General features: G+C 43.0%; 4 non-coding genes across 4 annotated transcripts; 2 read left to right on the forward strand and 2 right to left on the reverse strand.

The window, feature by feature from the left end:
- Positions 1 to 9,960: 9,960 nt before the first annotated feature.
- Positions 9,961 to 10,042, reverse strand: trnas-aga (transfer RNA serine (anticodon AGA)). The gene has a single exon. It is a non-coding gene; the product is annotated as a tRNA-Ser (tRNA).
- Positions 10,043 to 10,718: 676 nt separating this feature from the next.
- trnas-aga (transfer RNA serine (anticodon AGA)) lies at positions 10,719 to 10,800 on the reverse strand. Its single transcript has one exon. It is a non-coding gene; the product is annotated as a tRNA-Ser (tRNA).
- A 111-nt stretch (positions 10,801 to 10,911) lies between these two features.
- On the forward strand, positions 10,912 to 10,984 carry trnak-cuu (transfer RNA lysine (anticodon CUU)). Its single transcript has one exon. It is a non-coding gene; the product is annotated as a tRNA-Lys (tRNA).
- Positions 10,985 to 11,198: 214 nt separating this feature from the next.
- On the forward strand, positions 11,199 to 11,272 carry trnan-guu (transfer RNA asparagine (anticodon GUU)). The gene has a single exon. It is a non-coding gene; the product is annotated as a tRNA-Asn (tRNA).
- The last annotated feature ends 6,520 nt before the right edge of the window (positions 11,273 to 17,792 follow it).

The raw sequence follows: 17,792 nt of genomic DNA on the forward strand, positions 1-17,792 counted from the left end.
TGCCATTGTAATTGTTTTATAGCCAATATGTAGGTGTGCAGGGCTCTCAAGTTTTGAAGACAGGCAAGAGTGACACCCCCCCAGAAGAAAATATCTGACACATGACACTGACAATTTTTCCAAATACAAAGTGTTTATTCAATTTCCATTTATAAAATTTGTGTGTGTGTGTGTGTGTTTGAGTGCGAGTGTTTGTGAGAGAGAGAGAGAGAGAGAGAGAAAGAGAGAGAGAGAGATTATGACTGGTGTTGTTTGTTGTAAGTGTTTGTTGCCTTTTTGGACTCCTTTATCATTTGTGGTGTTGGCTCCCATTTGAAACAGTTCGGCTCAAGCCCAGCCATTTTCAGGGTCATGATTGAGGACAATGTCCCGTCCAGAGACAAACTGTTTCGTGTTGAGGTTTTGTTCAAACCAACCATCGAAAATACCCTCTCAGCATCAGAATGTGGAAGCACTAAAACCAAGTCTGCGATCTTTGATAGCCTCCCAAATTGGTTCAAGCCAGTCACCTTTGAAAAAAGGAACAGGGGGCCTCTATTTGGGGGCCTCAATGATTAATGCATCCATGGCCAGGATTATATAATTATAAAATATGACATGATTTTAAAAGTGACCTATAACATCGACTATGCAATGCACTTTAATTAATTCAGTGCTAATACAATTATTAAGCCTATTGGAGAGAGATATATTTATAATGTGACAATATGTCAGTCATCGTGTGATAACGAAAATATGACTAGGCCTAGACTAACGTTACTTGTTTTGAGCAGATGTTGTCAGTGAACAGGCTGTAAAACTGTTGGCTAAGTAACAGACACTCATGAAAAACTGATGCTTATTATCTGGGAAACATTCTCTAACAGCAGTCAAGTTGTCATTGTTTGTGTCAAACAAGTTGTGAATTTGTTGTAACAGGAGATCATTATACTTAAAGTGATGCTCGGAGCTCCAGTGGCTCTGTGGGTGAACGAGGAAGATGGTGAACAATTCCAGGATGCTTATTTTTCATTGGTTGTTGCGTTAAATATTACCCAGATACAATATCGCTATTTTCTGATTGGCTATTGTGTAGCCTATTTCTTTTTTTTGATTGGCTGATAAGTGGCAGGCACGTGAAATCTCCAGGGGAGACGCGCTTGATTCCTGCCGGTTTCCATAGTGAGAGCGGCGCGTCCAGATAACTTTTGGGCGCAGCGGCATATTAAGTGTATTATAAATAGTTTTTCTGCGTGAGAAATACAATGTGTGGCGGGAGTGCGTGACAAAAAACCGAAATGAGTGACTGTCACGCTCAATGCGTGACACTTGAGAGCCCTGGGTGTGTGTGTGTATGTGTAGATATATATATTTACAAACAAAGTGAAAAGACACACACATATGTGTATGTGCGTGTTCACTTTTACCCTAATAATAGAACAGCAATCACGACAATTCTAAACATTGTTAATTTAAGAAACATGAACATAAATGAGCTTTGTGTTATAGATGCATGCATTATAGGCTATAAAATGTACAGTTAAAATAAAATGTCTGTTTATAATGTACAGAGTAACCTTGTAGTCCTACAGCAGGTCACCATATCTCACGATGCACTTTAACGGGCTAAAACAACCTGTTACCTTATTAGGGTAAAAGTGAACACGCACATACACATATGTGTCTGTCTTTTCACTTTGTTTGTAAATATATATATCTACACATTGAAGGATTTTTTAAATCTTCCCGCGTGTTCAAAAAGTGGAAAGAAAGGCAGCTCGAATAACTGTTGAAGTTAATTGATCAGAAACAGCGCTGGGTTGTTTCAGACACAACGTCTCAAGCACAACAACCCGGAAAAACAGTTTCACACAGTATTTATATTATTTCTCGTCGTTCTGTCTTCCTCCTCCTCTCTTTTTGGCTCCTCCAATAGCACGCTCTTTCTTTGTCTTCAGCGAATGGTCTTCATCACTTGTTTCCCTCCACTTCTGCCAGATTCTAGAGGCACCAACTGCCTTCTGCTGCTTCCCCCAATCTTTGTACGCAAGGCTACACACACACACACATATTATGTTCATCAAAACTGTAATAAAGAATAAAGATTTAAACGTAATAAAACTTATTAAAAACTCCTTCAATATACACCCTGTTTTACACAGAATAGGCTTATGGTTCTCCATATTCATTCTTTTAACATCTAATGCCTTCTATGTCTTATCCTGAAGTGCATTTAGCTGTGATGAAAACAGTGACAGTCCTACAGCAGGTCACCATATCTCACGATGCACTGTAACGGGCTAAAACAATCTGTTACCTTCCCCTGTTTTACACAGAATAGTCTTATGGTTCTCAATATTCATTCTTTTGACATCTAATGCCTTCTTTGTCTTATCCTGAAGAGTACCATTTAGACTGAGAGACTACTTAAAGGTTCAGGAAACATTTGCAGGTGTTTTGAGGTAATTTGCTGATTTCTGAGACACTGGTTTTCATTATTTGCCATTATCATCATATTGATCAAATAACGCCTTTAAATATTTCACTCTATGTGAAATGAATCTATATAATATATGGGTTTCACCTGCTGAAATGAGTGACAATTTTTTTTTTTAGCTTTACATGTATCCAAATTATGTATGGAACATTTTTAGAACGTTCTTTTTTGGTTCTCAATAATAACCAAATGGGAACCAACATTAGGGGAACGTTCTGTGTTTGCTTTTGTTAACTTCATTGTATTGATAATAATTTATTATTATAGATGTTGTCGATTTAGTGTTGGACAGTATGTTGTATATGCATTTGAAAACAGTTTAATGTATGTTTTGTATTTTTTTATGAGCATTTAAAAACTATCTGGACCTCTCTGACCTCATTTTTCAGTCACGTTACAACGCACTCACTCAGTGTCCTCACAGGAAAATGAGTGAACATTGTCCCAATGTGAACTGAACCGGGGTCCATAGTGTCCGAATCCGTGTACACCATACACTGATACACAACCTCATGGACTAGATAGCTGATTGAAACACACCCATTTCCATATTGCCTTTCAGGGCCTTCATCAGAAAACGTGGGTGCCAAGTTTCCAGGTGGACAGCCAACACAGAACCACACACACTACAGAAGGATGTTTCTTCCTGTGGACTAATTGTGTTTAAAGTAAAAACACTTTTTGTTTATTATTCTGTATCTACCATTCTGTGTCTACTTTGTTGTTTAGTGGTGGCATAAGGAATTCCGTTTCCGGGTCCAAGCATTTATTTATCTCAAGCGAGGCTAAAGCTTAAACAGCTGTTAATGAGCACTGTTTAGTCACAGGCTCACAGAATCTCCGACATCAATATTTGAATACATTTTGAAAAATTAATCACAGTCTGGCCATATGGGATTTCATTTGAAAATAAAGGTTGTTTTGAATATATTCATTTTTGGAATTTATGAAAACTTTCTCATATATAACATTATAAGTATGCAGAGAAAATACTTGCTGAAGAGCCTCTTCAATTTTCGAATGACCCCTCTGCGGTTGAAGAATACAGAAGACAGGTGGCGATGACACTTCTAAACGAGTCAGGTATTATTTGTTTACTTCTGTGATTTTCATGATATCATATATTATTTAAATGATTAACAGATGAAACCCATTACTAAGTTGTATGAGGTAAAAAAAAAAAACTCAGGAGAACCCAGGTCCAACCAGGGGATTCCAGTTCCCCTCTGGCAAAAACTGCTGCCTCTGCACAAGCTCAACAGTGCTTGCACAACAAGGCTAAATAAAAAATAAATAAACTTACGAATAAGGTAAGTTATAGATTTAAGATTATCATTAACAATCTAATAGCATTTGAAGTGTTGTAGAAAAATTGTGTCAAATTGCCACGTCCTTTATCCAGCTCTATCATCTCAGCTCTTGTCAGGTAATCGCTTCCCATTTTCAGCTCTGCCATCAGGTCTGGGCATGAACTGCATCCTGCGGTAACCTTGGAACAAAAAGACAAGACTGGCTGAGAGTAGAGTACTGTTCTGCACTCTTTGATGCAACAAGTACATCATTTGTTGTTGGATGTTTTCCTGGTTACGGTTGATCTAAATAATGCAGCCTAAATCCTCTTTGGATTAATATTATGGAAGTGTAATGTATGCAAGATTAAAAAGATGCATCTTTAGTCTAGATTTAAACTGACAGAGTGTGTCTGCCTCCTGGACAGTGCAGGGAATTTAGATGTTTTGTATTTGAAAAATAATCCATACTTTGTGCAAGAGTATCGATAACGTCTCACGAGTTTGAGTACTTTTTGATTGAAACATTTGTTATAACAGGATGTAAATACAAACTAAATCTACATCATATCTGTGTCACACACAGACATCAAGAATTAGTGTATGAACCACAATAATGGTTATGATCACAAAAAAACTGCAAAGCATTCTGGGCAACACCATAGTGCAAAACTCATTCATGATTCCCAGCATGCATTGCCGTTTATCTGAATAAGTCTGTTGATTGTCACCATGGAGGTTCATTCACAAATTGTTGATGTCTGTGTGTCGCAGTTATGCTATAGATTAAGTTTTCACAGATATTTCTATCAAAAACAACTCCAACTCAATGATCTTATGGATTTCTCTCATAATCAACAGTACAGCACTAAACCAGATGAATCTGGTTGAATCAGACCAAAATTCTCGATTAGTTTCTCACAGCATTGCCAAAACAAATGTACTTTAAAACCACACAAATACAGCATGCTAAAAAACAACATACCAATTTCAAGGGTCAAGAGCCCAACTCAAGAAATTACTGATCACGATGTTGGTGATTTTGTTACCTGGGAACGTTCTTTTTCTTCTATTTTCAAATTTTATTCCATATCTATCACTTTTGCTATTCGTTTAAGTAATATTTATTCTTGCATATTGTCACCAGATTTTCACAAAATGTGTATGAAAGCGTGATATGAATATAAGAATGTAATATTTTAGTTTATAATCTGTAAACCCGTATAAATTGAGTGTACTAAAACGTTTAAAGGAAGCCGATAACTCTAAAAAGGTTAAGTTGGTCCAATTTAAATTTTGCTGCTAACAAAAGTGTATAAGATTATCAGTTGGATCAACTTAAAAGAATAATTCAAATGGCAACACTTAGAAAAATTAAGTTGGTCCAACTTAAAAGTGTGATGAACTGGGCTTGTTTACTCAAATTTACTGACATATTTCCCAGGTGTGATGGCAGGGCTTTGCTTATAGTTTGTATAGCCTTGGTATTGCGTTTTATGATGTATGACCATACCTGTCAGCATTTGAGACCCGTGATCGCGAACCGGACAAAAGGTCACCGAGATCGTAGGTCTCAAATGTTACTGGAGTTTCCATGATAAATAAACAAACGGGAGACTCCCGGTTACTTATGGATATCACCCAGCACCCAAAATATTACCAAAACAACCTCCATTATTTGCAAACGGTTGATAAAACCTTGAAATATTATATAATGTAAATAATTATATATTACGAAAATGTTTTGCTCGCATAAGATTGCTGTGCCATTCCTATCAGATCCAATATTGATGGCACAGCACTGCTTTTTAACCTTTTTGCCTTGTTCACAAAGGAATCCTCGTAGAAATTTAACAAACAAACGCCCACATGAGCTGGAACGTCTTTAAATATAAACTTTAACTACGCATTCCTAATTTAGAAAGAAGATTATGCAGCGACAGTATTCTTCCACAACCAGGGATGGCACAATATATAGCTATCTTTAAGGGCATATTTGTTTTTTGCTTGCTCGCTCTTTCTGGTTCCGCTCCACTTGTGTTAATTCAGAATTGCCATGCGCGAAACATGGGGGCGGGGTTAGAGAAGTAGTCGTTAATATTCTTTCTTTTTAGAGGCGGTCTTCAACCTATCACTGTCATGATAGGTGCATTTCAGAACCTACAGTTTGCTGGGCCTGGTGTCAATAACAGATGTAATCTGAGTAACAAGGTTTTTTTTTCAGTTCTAACACTTAAATGATGTTCGCGTGAATACGATTCCCTCTTATATAACAAAAGCTCGGGTTAAAATTGTGATTTTATTCATGCCTTCTTAAAAAAAAAAATCAGCTCATCCAACAAAAGAGGCCTTTGCACGAAATTCTGAGTAGACTGAACTTAAAATAATTAGTTAGATCAGCTGCTCTGTCAAACTGTGAAATGTAATAAATTGACTTTATTAATAATACATTTGGAAACCGATTGAACAAATATTTTAAATAAGTGTTTTAATTCTAAGCTAATAGAACTCAAAATGAATTGCTGTCTGAACTTACCGATCAACTATAAAAAGTACTGCTGGACTCAAAATCATTACTCAAGTCATTACTCGCAGCCAGGAGCCGGAGGGTGTCGGGTTTGGGGACCACACGATTTCATCTCTGCTCTTTGCGGATGATGTTGTCGTGCAGGCCCCATCAGACCATGACCTTCAGCATGCACTGGGACGGTTTGCAGCCGAGTGTGAAGCGGCTGGGATGAGAATCAGCACCTCCAAATCCGAGGCCATGGTTCTCAGTCGGAAAAGGGTGGCTTGCCCACTTCAGGTTGTTGGAGAGTTCCTGCCTCAAGTGGAGGAGTTCAAGTATGTTGGGGTCTTGTTCACGAGTGAGGGAAGGATGGAACGGGAGATTGACAGACGGATCGGTGCAGCTTCTCCAGTAATGCGGTCGCTGTACCAGTCCGTCATGGTGAAGAAGGAGCTGAGCGACAAGGCGAGGCAATCCTCTCGATTTACCGGTCAATCTACGTTCCTACTCTCAACTATGGTAATGAGCTGCGGGTCATGACCGAAGGGACAAGATGCCGGCGGCCGAAATTAGCTTTCTCTGCAGGGTCGCTGGGCGATCCCTTAGAGATAGGGTGAAAAGCTCGGTCACTCGGGAGGAGCTCAGAGTAGAGCCGCTGCTCTTTCACATCGAGATGGGCCAGCTGAGGTGGCTCGGGCATCTTTTCCGGATGCCCCCTGGACGGTGGGGAAGGTGTTTTCCGGGCATGTCCCACCGGATGGTTTTGTATATAAAGTTATTATATTCTTTAGCACGTATGTTTTGTATATAAAGTTACTATATTCTTATGTATGTATTTTTTTAATTTCTTAAGGAAAATACCCAATTCATCAATACAATCAAATTTAAAATGAAAGGAATTAGAATAGAAAGTACTGTAACCATGCTACTGGCTGTGGCAACTGTCTTTTAATTTTGTCAACTTTTGATTGTTAGGCCTCCGGGCAGGTGGTGGTGAGGAAAGGAGCTCAGCAGGAGAAATCCGTTTGGATGAATAGACTTGTGGGTTCAAAACCACATACACAAGCTGGTCCCTTGCAGGGTTGGGGCCGGAGACAGTAGGCAAAGGGACAGAGGTAGGTTGAGATGTCTGCTGAGGGAACAATTGTATCTGAGCTGGCACCCTGGGGAGACAGACTGTAGAAAATGGGTTTGCTGGGCCGTAGCTGCAGAGTTAATCTTGACCACTGCTTGTCCTGCTGTACTTTGAGGCAAGTTCTATTGATGTTGAGGGCCAGGCTGTGGTGGTGCAGCAGTGGAGTCTAGCTGTACTGGTGGGATAGGTGCATGAGCAACAGGAATGGAGGCAGGCAAGTTAACAGCAGAATATTATATTTCTCCATCTTCAGTCCCTTGTTGTGCCACTGAATGAGAGTTGTTTGATTAACATCAAACAACTGCAGAGTTGAGCTCTGCATGACCTCACCATTACTCAGAACCAGCTGTTTGATCTTGCTGTAGTCTCTGAGAATTAGAGATTATCTAGTCAGTACATAATTACCCTGTTTTTTGGACTTAAATTGATGTCACAAAGTTTTAAAAAAAGCACTCTACCAGATAACAACAATCTGGGCACTGGGCAGGGGATCCTGTCGATCCTAGGACGCAACATGTTAATTCAAGTTTCTATTTAGAGCACCTGAAGCGTCCCGTTGTCAGACGAAACTGGTGCCATGCAGAGTATGCCACACATGCCTCCCCACTGGTCACATTCCGAAGCAACCTACGTACACTGTCTCCCACCCACTTATCATCTGCTGTCTACGCCACGCTCCCTCCCTCTGAACAGCTCTCACTCTCTTGGACACTAACACCGCCACTGACACTCTTTGCTCCACACTTACCTCCTGCTTAGACAGCTTATGCCCCCTTACATCTAGGCCATCTCGTGCATCCCCTTCTGCCCCCTGGTTATCTGGTGTTCTCCTCGAGCATCGCGCCACACTCAGGTTTCCTGAGAGAAAGTTGCACAAATCTAAAGAAACCATTGACCTCAGTCTCTATCAGTCTCTGCTCTCTTCTTTCTCTGCTGATGTCTCCTTTGCAAAGACTCAATACTACCATGCTAAAATCAACAAGTCTCAAACTCTCTTTAAAACCTTCTATGCTCTTCTTTGCCCGCCTTCCCCCTCACCTGCATCGGACTTCACAGCTGATGAATTTGCATCTTTATTTGTAAATAAACATGCTCGCTCCCCTCTTTCTCCCTCCTATTCGAAGATGATGTTTCCAAGGTCATATCTTCAAACCACCCAACGACCTGCCCACTAGATCCCATCCCCACTCATCTCCTCCAGGCCATATCACCATCGGTTGTCCCCTCTCTGAGTCACATTATCAACTCGTCTCTCATCATTGTTACATTTCCAGCAGTCTTCATAGAAGCCTGTATCACCCCACTACTGAAGAAACCCACTCTTAATCCTGCACTAAAAGATAACTACAGACCGGTATCGCCTCTCCCCTTCATTGCTTAAACTCTTGAGCGTGTTATATGTAAACGGCTCTCCTCCTTTCTCACGCAGAACAGCTTGCTGGACAGCAACCAGTCAGGTTTGAAGAGCAGTCATTCCAGAGCTGCTCTCTGTCATTGGAGCCCTGACTCTGGCAAGAGCTGCTTCGAACTCATCTGTACTCATCCTACTGGATCCATCTGCTGCCTTTGACACCGTTAACCACTATATCCTCCTGTCAACCCTCAAGGCTATGGGTTTCTCCGGAATGGTGCTTCCATGGTTCAGGTCTAACCTTTCATGTAGGTCATTTAGAGTATCCTGGAGAGGTGCCTCAGGACTCAGTGCTTGAGCCGTTGATCTTTTCTGTATACATTCTGTATACTTGGGTTTGTCATTCGGAAACATGGCTTTTCCTATCACTGCTATGCGGATGATACACAACTCCACCTGTCATTTCAGCCTGACGATTGTTTCGACTGTCCGACTGTTTCTGCATGCATTTCAGCATGCCTGAGTGACATTTCGCTCTGAATGAAGGACCATCCCCTGCAGCTGAACCTTGCAAAAACAGAACTGCTTGTAATCCCGTCCAACCCTAAACTCCATTACAACTTCTCCACTCAACTGGGCTCATCAACCATTGCAATGCGCTACTAGCTGGACTTTCTGCTTTTCATTTCTCTGCACGTGTACTAGCAGTGAACAACAGAAAGAAGAACTACGATTTGAGAAGTATAATCCTCGTTATTAGTTTGGACAGTATCTCCGCATGTCACGCCGTTAGACAGAAATGATGAGGAGGCTCCTCCCAGACCGAGCTGAGCTGTCTGGGCTTGTGTCGGTGCGTGCCAAGTTCTTCTGCCAAGCCTCCTCCAAAATGATTCCCCGACGGGGAGTTAAGCTTTTTCTTTGCCGCTTTCCAATAGCTTGGATGAGCTGGGTTTAAACATTCTAAAGAACAGCCGACGAAGTGCTTGGCGCGGCTATTTTTGAACAAATTGCAGTGCGTTGTTCGCCTGATTGAAGAAAAAGTTGACTCGATCCGGATTCGCTGAGACCACTACAAAGAGTACTAACCAACCACACGATCAAAGCGAGCTAACAGACGGCTGCACAGGGCTCGGCCGACATGAAGTTTGCTCTTTCGCCTCTAGAGATTCAAATCAGCATCTTAGCTAAATACACCACAAACGTAGTCAGCAGGATTCGAACCTGCGCAGGGAGACCCCAATGGATTTCTAGTCCATCGCCTTAACCACTCGGCCACGACTACACAAGGTTTATATGTCGTCTCGCATTCGTTTCGACAGGGACTTCCCCAGTGATGGCAACCTCGCCTGACCGTTTGGAGACACTGACAGACAAGGGCTTTGCGAGGCATCCAGCCCGGCTAGCTCAGTCGGTAGAGCATGAGACTCTTAATCTCAGGGTCGTGGGTCACTAGCAGTGAACAACAGAAAGAAGAACTACGATTTGAGAAGTATAATCCTCGTTATTAGGTTGGACAGTATCTCCGCATGTCAAGCCGTTAGACAGAAATGATGAGGAGGCTCCTCCCAGACCGAGCTGAGCTGTCTGGGCTTGTGTCGGTGCGTGCCAAGTTCTTCTGCCAAGCCTCCTCCAAAATGATTCCCCGACGGGGAGTTAAGCTTTTTCTTTGCCGCTTTCCAATAGCTTGGATGAGCTGGGTTTAAACATTCTAAAGAACAGCTGACGAAGTGCTTGGCGCGGCTATTTTTGAACAAATTGCAGTGCGTTGTTCGCCCGATTGAAGTTGATTGAAGAAAAAGTTGACTCGATCCGGATTCGCTGAGACCACAACACAGAGTACTAACCAACCACACGATCAAAGCGAGCTAACAGACGGCTGCACAGGGCTCGGCCGAGATGAAGTTTGCTCATTCGCCTCTAGAGATTCAAATCAGCATCTTAGCTAAATACACCACAAACGTAGCCAGCAGGATTCGAACCTGCGCAGGGAGACCCCAATGGATTTCTAGTCCATCGCCTTAACCACTCGGCCACGACTACACAAGGTTTATATGTCGTCTCGCATTCGTTTCGACAGGGACTACCCCAGTGATGGCAACCTCGCCTGACCGTTTGGAGACACTGACAGACAAGGGCTGTGCAAGGCATCCAGCCCGGCTAGCTCAGTCGGTAGAGCATGAGACTCTTAATCTCAGGGTCGTGGGTTCGAGCCCCACGTTGGGTGCCAGGGCTACCCCAGTCCGGGGGCCTTTCTACAGGTTCCCTGTCCACCAGACCTAGTGCTGGGATTATCTTGAGACAAGTGCAACTTCCTCACTCTTATGTTTCCAAAGGGGGTTCTCTGAAAATGAGCATGACGCTCATTTAGTTTTGCCACGCTTTGCCATTTAATTCCGAGTCAAAACTGGCGACTTGTCCAAGCAAAATCCTCGACAACCGTCTCTGTGGCGCAATCGGTTAGCGCATTCGGCTGTTAACCGAAAGGATGGTGGTTCAAGCCCACCCAGGGACGAAAGCTTTGTGGCGAGCAGTGGCAGTTTTCTGACCCCAAAATGCTGAGGCCCGCCAGTGGAGCTTACTCAACAGAGTCTTACTCTAAATCAATTCGGCTTTGCAAACACACTGAAAGCAACGATGCCTTTGGCTTCTCACGCCGGGAGTTAAACCCGTGCCGCTTGGGTGAAACCAGGAGTCCTGACTGCTGGACCATGCCTGACACCTCAGCAAGCGCAATACGGACTGCAACTGTTTCCAAGAGATTAAGAATCGGAGTAGCGACCCCACATTTTCAATGAAAGTCGGAAAGACTTTTCATTTCTCTCTCACCTCTGCAACAGATGGCACGTGTTGTTGATATAACCATAATTGACCGGTACAGGAGTGCTCGATGGGTTGTCGATGCAATTAGGTATACAACAATGTAGTAAACATTTAATGTAAAACAATGTGTACATACTTTATAGCCACTAATGTGATTTTATAAAGGTTTTCTTTGCAGGGACCTTTAAGGAAAGCACGGGCAGATAAAAGACCAAAGATGAGTTTTCGGGGCAGTGTTTAAAACACGTCTGACTTTCAGCTCCCAGAGCCCGTTACCCGGTTCAAGTGTACTTGATGAACTGCAATCAACAGATGGCATCGCCTCCAGATATAGGACTGAACACCCCTGCATCAGAAAGGTACACTGAACCCTAAGCCGACAGAACCCTGTAAGCTCTTGACTGTCTGCGAAATGTCACAGCGGGCCTACCAGCCCCGCAGCCTAGTGCAAGCTTCAGCACCGCCCCGCAGTCCAGTGCAGGCTCCAGACCAGCCCCGCAGCCCAGTGCAGGCTCAAGACCAGCCCCGCGGCCCAGTGCAGGCTTCAGTACCGCCCCGCACTCCAGTGCAGGCTCCAGACCAGCCCCGCAGCCCAGTGCAGGCTCAAGACCAGCCCCGCGGCCCAGTGCAGGCTTCAGTACCGCCCCGCAGTCCAGTGCAGGCTCCAGACCAGCCCCGCAGCCCAGTGCAGGCTCAAGACCAGCCCCGCGGCCCAGTGCAGGCTTCAGTACCGCCCCGCAAGTCCAGTGCAGGCTCAAGACCAGCCCCGCAGCCCAGTGCAGGCTTCAGCACCGCCCCACAGTCCAGTGCAGGCTCCAGACCAGCCCCGCAGCCCAGTGCAGGCTTCAGCACCGCCCCGCAGTCCAGTGCAGGCTCCAGACCAGCCCCGCAGCACAGTGCAGGCTTCAGTACCGCCCCACAGCCCAGTGCAGGCTCAAGACCAGCCCCGCAGCCCAGTGCAGGCTCCAGACCAGCCCTGCAGAGCAGTAGTTCAATTAAGTGTGCTCTTTGTAGCGTAGATGTTAATGTGGATGGTTTCAGTGAACATCTTTCAGACAACCATGTCCAAGAATGTTGTGATCAGTGTGGTGAAAAAGTCTGGGGTGCAGTTGGACTGTTTAACCACATTGACAAGCATCATCGTCTGATAAGTCTTTCAGATGGGGACAGAACATCTTTGGATCCAACATCATCCATTGCACAGTCATCTGCATACATCGAAGACCAGCAAAGAGCTCCACAAACTGCAGTACAAACACCATCACAGGACATTACACTAAGGCCTCCAGAAATAAATTGGCTGAGTTTTCTCCCCAAACAGTTTTGTCGAGTGCTCAAACCAGCAGACCAAAAGTGGATGGCTCAGTGTCTGTATGACACCACAGGACGACTGAAGCAGCAGTTTCCACAAAACTGGTTTCATCCACCGAGTCCCAGCAAGCCTACTACTTCAACTCCTGATCCTAGCAGTTACTTTAGGCAGAGGATGTTTCTGTTGGCACCAATGAGGATGTGGGGTATTCCTCTGAAATGTACACGGTGCAATAGGAAGATGCATCATTCAGGCATTTATACTTAAGTTAGGGAAGTCATTGATGTTGACTCCACATATTACTTAATTGGAGTGGACTACCCTCACTGCAGTAAGTGTATGATACCTGTCTGCCCTTGGAGTTCAGAGATCCTTAAACAGCTGGATCCTTCCCACAGAAATAAATTCCCCGCTGTTCTCACCACTCACCTTGCCCTTGACAGGAAGTGTGTGACTTTGATGAAACCAAGAACTGCAGGAAACAGCTCCAGTTTCTTGAAACAAGCGCTAGAAGAAATTCATAGTGAGGAGTGGGCAAGACGGAGTATAGACTACCTGACAGACTGTGAGCTCCACAAAAAGAGATGTGCCCTGACCCAATCGGAAGTGGTTTATGAGCAGCCCCCGCCTTTTCGATCCCTACCGCTGGCACAGTGGTTTGAGACTGCCCATGCCAATGAAATCCTGAATCACCTTGATGAGATTAAGGGTGTTGTAACATCAACATATGGTAGCATCCTGAAGCTTGATTCTACCAAAAAGGTTAACATAAATACACATAAAGAGCCAAATGCATGTTAAATTATATTGAATATACCAAATTGTATTGTCTTAATGCATTTATACAGATTACTAAAAAGCTTGCTGGTGGCATTGCTGACACTGCTACCTGGATGACCAACATTGGTAATGAATTTGGCCAAGTTCTGAACTGTGTCCTAACCACGGGTGAGGGAGCCGGCTTAGATGACTTGTGTCAGGGCATTGTAAAGCGATACAGGGATGCTGGGGAGCCAGATCCAGCTGCGATTTATGTTTACAGGGACTGCTGCAGCGGGACAGGTTTGTCAACTTAAGCCATTACTTAACAGGAATGTGTGTGCATTTATACATTTCTAATCCATATAAGGAATATTTTTTGGCATGTGTCTCAATGACAATAAATCATAGATCTGCATGTTTCCCACTAATTTAGGAAAATGATGTTTAGATGGCTTTTTTAGGTGTTCATATTTTGTTCATGTTCGTTCAGATGCAGAACCCTCTAAAAGCCACCTCTGTCAAAAATGAGATTATAATGTTGATGAGTGAGTGATGAGTGAATGCTCTCAAAGTAAAGTATATGTTACTCAAATAATCTTGCTTCAAAGACTTCTAAATAACGCTCAGCCCATTCTGAATTATCTGCTATCTGCTATGGAACTGAAACTAGGAGCCTGATAAAAATGTTTCTTTAAAAGAAGCGAAATCTGACGGATTTAGAGGCTTAAGAGAATATTTATAAATAGCATTAGCATATTTTTAAATGATACAAATTTAAATCTAAGAAGATGTGTAAACTCGCTGATTGTTTCTCATTGGTGTAGGTGTGACTCCAGTTCTTACCTGGTTTCGACCTTGGAAGTTCAAAGTTCGCCTTGATGTTTTCCACTTCATGCGACGGTTCACTGCTGGTCTTACAACAGAGCACCATCCACTGTATGGCACTTTCTGCTCCAAGTTGTCCAGTTGTATCTTTGAATGGGACAATGATGACTTCTCTCACCTTAAAGAAGCGAAAAAGAACATACTTTTAAAAAAACATCAGGGGCATATTCCAACAGAGGCCCAAATCTTGTCAAGCATCACCTCAAGTGAGCTGGCCAAACACTGCAGGAGGAGGACGCGTGGAATTGAAGAAACTCGTGACTTGATACAAGCATTGCTAGACTCCATGTGGGAACTGACCGACACGACTGGTTTGCGCCTCATTAATCCAGAGAGCATGATGCACGTTTGGGAGGTACAACAGAAACATTTACCCTGCATCCAAGACCCACCTGGTGTTCAGCTTTACACAAAGCTGGGCTCTGGGTTACAGAAGGGTGACAAGGTTCTGGATGTACTGCGGTGTGGCAGAGGGTCCTCTTCTCTTGAAAGCTTTCATCGCCATCAGTGCACTTTCATTCCAGGTATGGTAACAATACCAAGAATATCATGTCTGTAATTAAGTAGTGTTGTCACAATACAGGAATTTCTAAACTTTGGAAGAATACAACAAAAAACATTTTAAATACGACTTAAAAAGGAGTAAAGTAAAAATAAAGGAATTCAATTTCCACAGGTTTAGTTAACAAGTGAATTAGCTTTAATTGGTAGTCAGCTTTGGTAGTTCGTAGGGGGGTTTATAATGGTATTTTGACAATGTGACACATTTTTCCTTACAGGGTGGAGATGTAATTCTGTACATACTCAGATGTACATGCTTGAGGGTGCATCGAGATGGAACATCAACCGGGCTCTTCAAGCTGTGGACATGAGTGGTACATCACAAACTAAAATCTATGATGTACGTTTAATGTCCCACATTAATGTCTTCAGCAAAAGAGTCCTCGGATGTGCACTCCTGCCAGAATTCATAACCCATGGGAAACCCACAAGTAAGATTCAATACTGTACATTCTCTTACTATAGTAATACCAGGCTTTGCTGTGAGTTTGAATGCTGCCTAAACGCTAACCATTCATTCCATTTTTAATTCATTCCATTTTTAATGGAATGATCATTGCTGTAACGGTGGTCATATCTATTATCTATCTATACTGTTATAAGATGTGTCTGTGTGTTTTCAGCGTATTTGGTTGAGTTGTCTATGTGTGACTTTATTTATTTACGTATTTGTTTAAATCACAATTTTTTTTATTCATTTCCAACACCACATTCATCACATTTACTGTTATGATTTAGCCTGATATATTCCTCTTTTTACAATATGATGCGTCTTTTTGGCAGATGAGCGTATAGCAGTGGAGTACTTGTTGGCACAATCTGGCAGAGGAGACCTACTTTCTCCACTGGAGCCTGGTGAAATCACTCTGCCAGTGATGCAGGTTGAAGTTCAGGAGGATGAGTGTCTGGATGTCACAATATGTGATGCAGCAGACATCAGTTTAAACACACGCACTATTGGCAGTTCCAGCAGTCATGATGATTTATTGACCTCTTCTCTGGTAATATAGATTTTCTTGAATTAAATTGAAATTGCATAGGAATGTTAGCTTATATGAGCAATACATGAGTTGTTTTATAATTTATACATTCAATTTAAGTAATGCTCTACAATGTTTAATTGGTATACTTACAAATGTTCAAAAATGATCTAGGAAACCCCTGTTCCAAGTGGTGGCTCTCACAGTCCTGACATTGAAGACATGTCCTGCGCTGGGCCCAGCACATCATCGCCGGTAAAGACTCTAATACGTGATGCTTATGCTTGTAATTTGTGAAGAACAGTTTATCAAAGAACTGTAATCCAGGATTTCGTTTTTTTTGTTGTTGTTTTCTTTGTGAGGACCTTAGATGTGATTCATGTGGTGTCCCTGGATGGGAGGCGGTGGATAACCTGGCAGGGTACCTTATTAGCCTCAACTGGACTATCACTGCTTTGTCAACCAACGAGATAGCAGAGATCTTGCGGTTGTATTCGTGTCTGCATGCCATTGATCAGTCCCCTTCCAAGTATTCCCTTAAGTGCAAGAAAAGGATCTTGCCAGGTCCTTGGAGAGCTTCTCGAAAGCGTAGTGGCTCAGCCCCTGGTCAGCAAGCAGCTGAGAGGTGAGTTAAATTGTGGTGCACCTGTGTTAAAGGACATTTTTACAGTGTGTGCCATCATAAATTATCCCTCACTTTTCATTTGCATAAAATAAAAATTCCTAATTAGTCTGTATGTTTATAAAGCTCCAATGAACCATAGAATAACATACAAAATGCATTAAATGCATTGTTTTATCCACAGACTATTCATGACCCATGGCCAGGCAGCTCAGAGACCTGATATCAACAGGATTTCAGAATGCATCGCACTCAAGCTTTTGAAGGAATTCAGGGAAGCCAGAAACAGATCTAAAGACAATAAGGGCAAAACCTTTCCAATTACACAGGCAATTGTGATGATGTATTGTCACATCAAGCAGCTGCTAGAAGACTGCCGAGAGCTGCTCGACAAGACCAACCTGGTGCTAGTTACAATCAACAACACTACAGTGTCATCTTGGTGAGTTGGTTATTGCCTTCCTAATTTCACTTTAGTAGCATATTCCCTATAACAACTTCTAAATTAACTATTAGTTTGCATTTGTTTAGAATGGTTTAATTCACAGTGTTTATATAACTCTTGAACTGAAGATGTTTTTTTTTTTTTTTAAAGGCTTCTCGACCGACAGAAACGAACTGATCGGGACACCTTACTGCAAGGAGTGGAGCTTCCCCAGCAAATTGGTATAGCGAAGGAGCCACTGCCAAAGCCAAGGGAGCTCCCATCTGGACCTGTTGAACATGGACATGTTCCCATTGAGTTCAAGGAGCCTGAGAATCGGGAGGGTGAGGCAGTCATTCGTCAACGTAAATATGCACGAAGTGGAACTGCAGTGTCTTCAAATGCACTCACAGGCACTGGGCTAGGAGACACATCTCCATATGACACAGACTATTCTCCTGCTGCACAGAATAATTTCTTCTGTCCTGAGGCACAGGACTTTCCTGGGTGGAATACCTGGTCTGAGTGTTCTGATTGATCTTTTTCACCCGGGAATCTGTCATCAGCTCCACCCCCACCTCATGGTTGGTCTTCCGTTGCACCCGGGCATCCATTATCAGCTCCACCCCCACCTCATGGTTGGTCTTCCATTGCACCCGGGCATCC

This window comes from Triplophysa dalaica, chromosome 5 (genome assembly GCF_015846415.1).
Source record: "Triplophysa dalaica isolate WHDGS20190420 chromosome 5, ASM1584641v1, whole genome shotgun sequence".
Classification (NCBI taxonomy): Eukaryota; Metazoa; Chordata; class Actinopteri; order Cypriniformes; family Nemacheilidae; genus Triplophysa; species Triplophysa dalaica.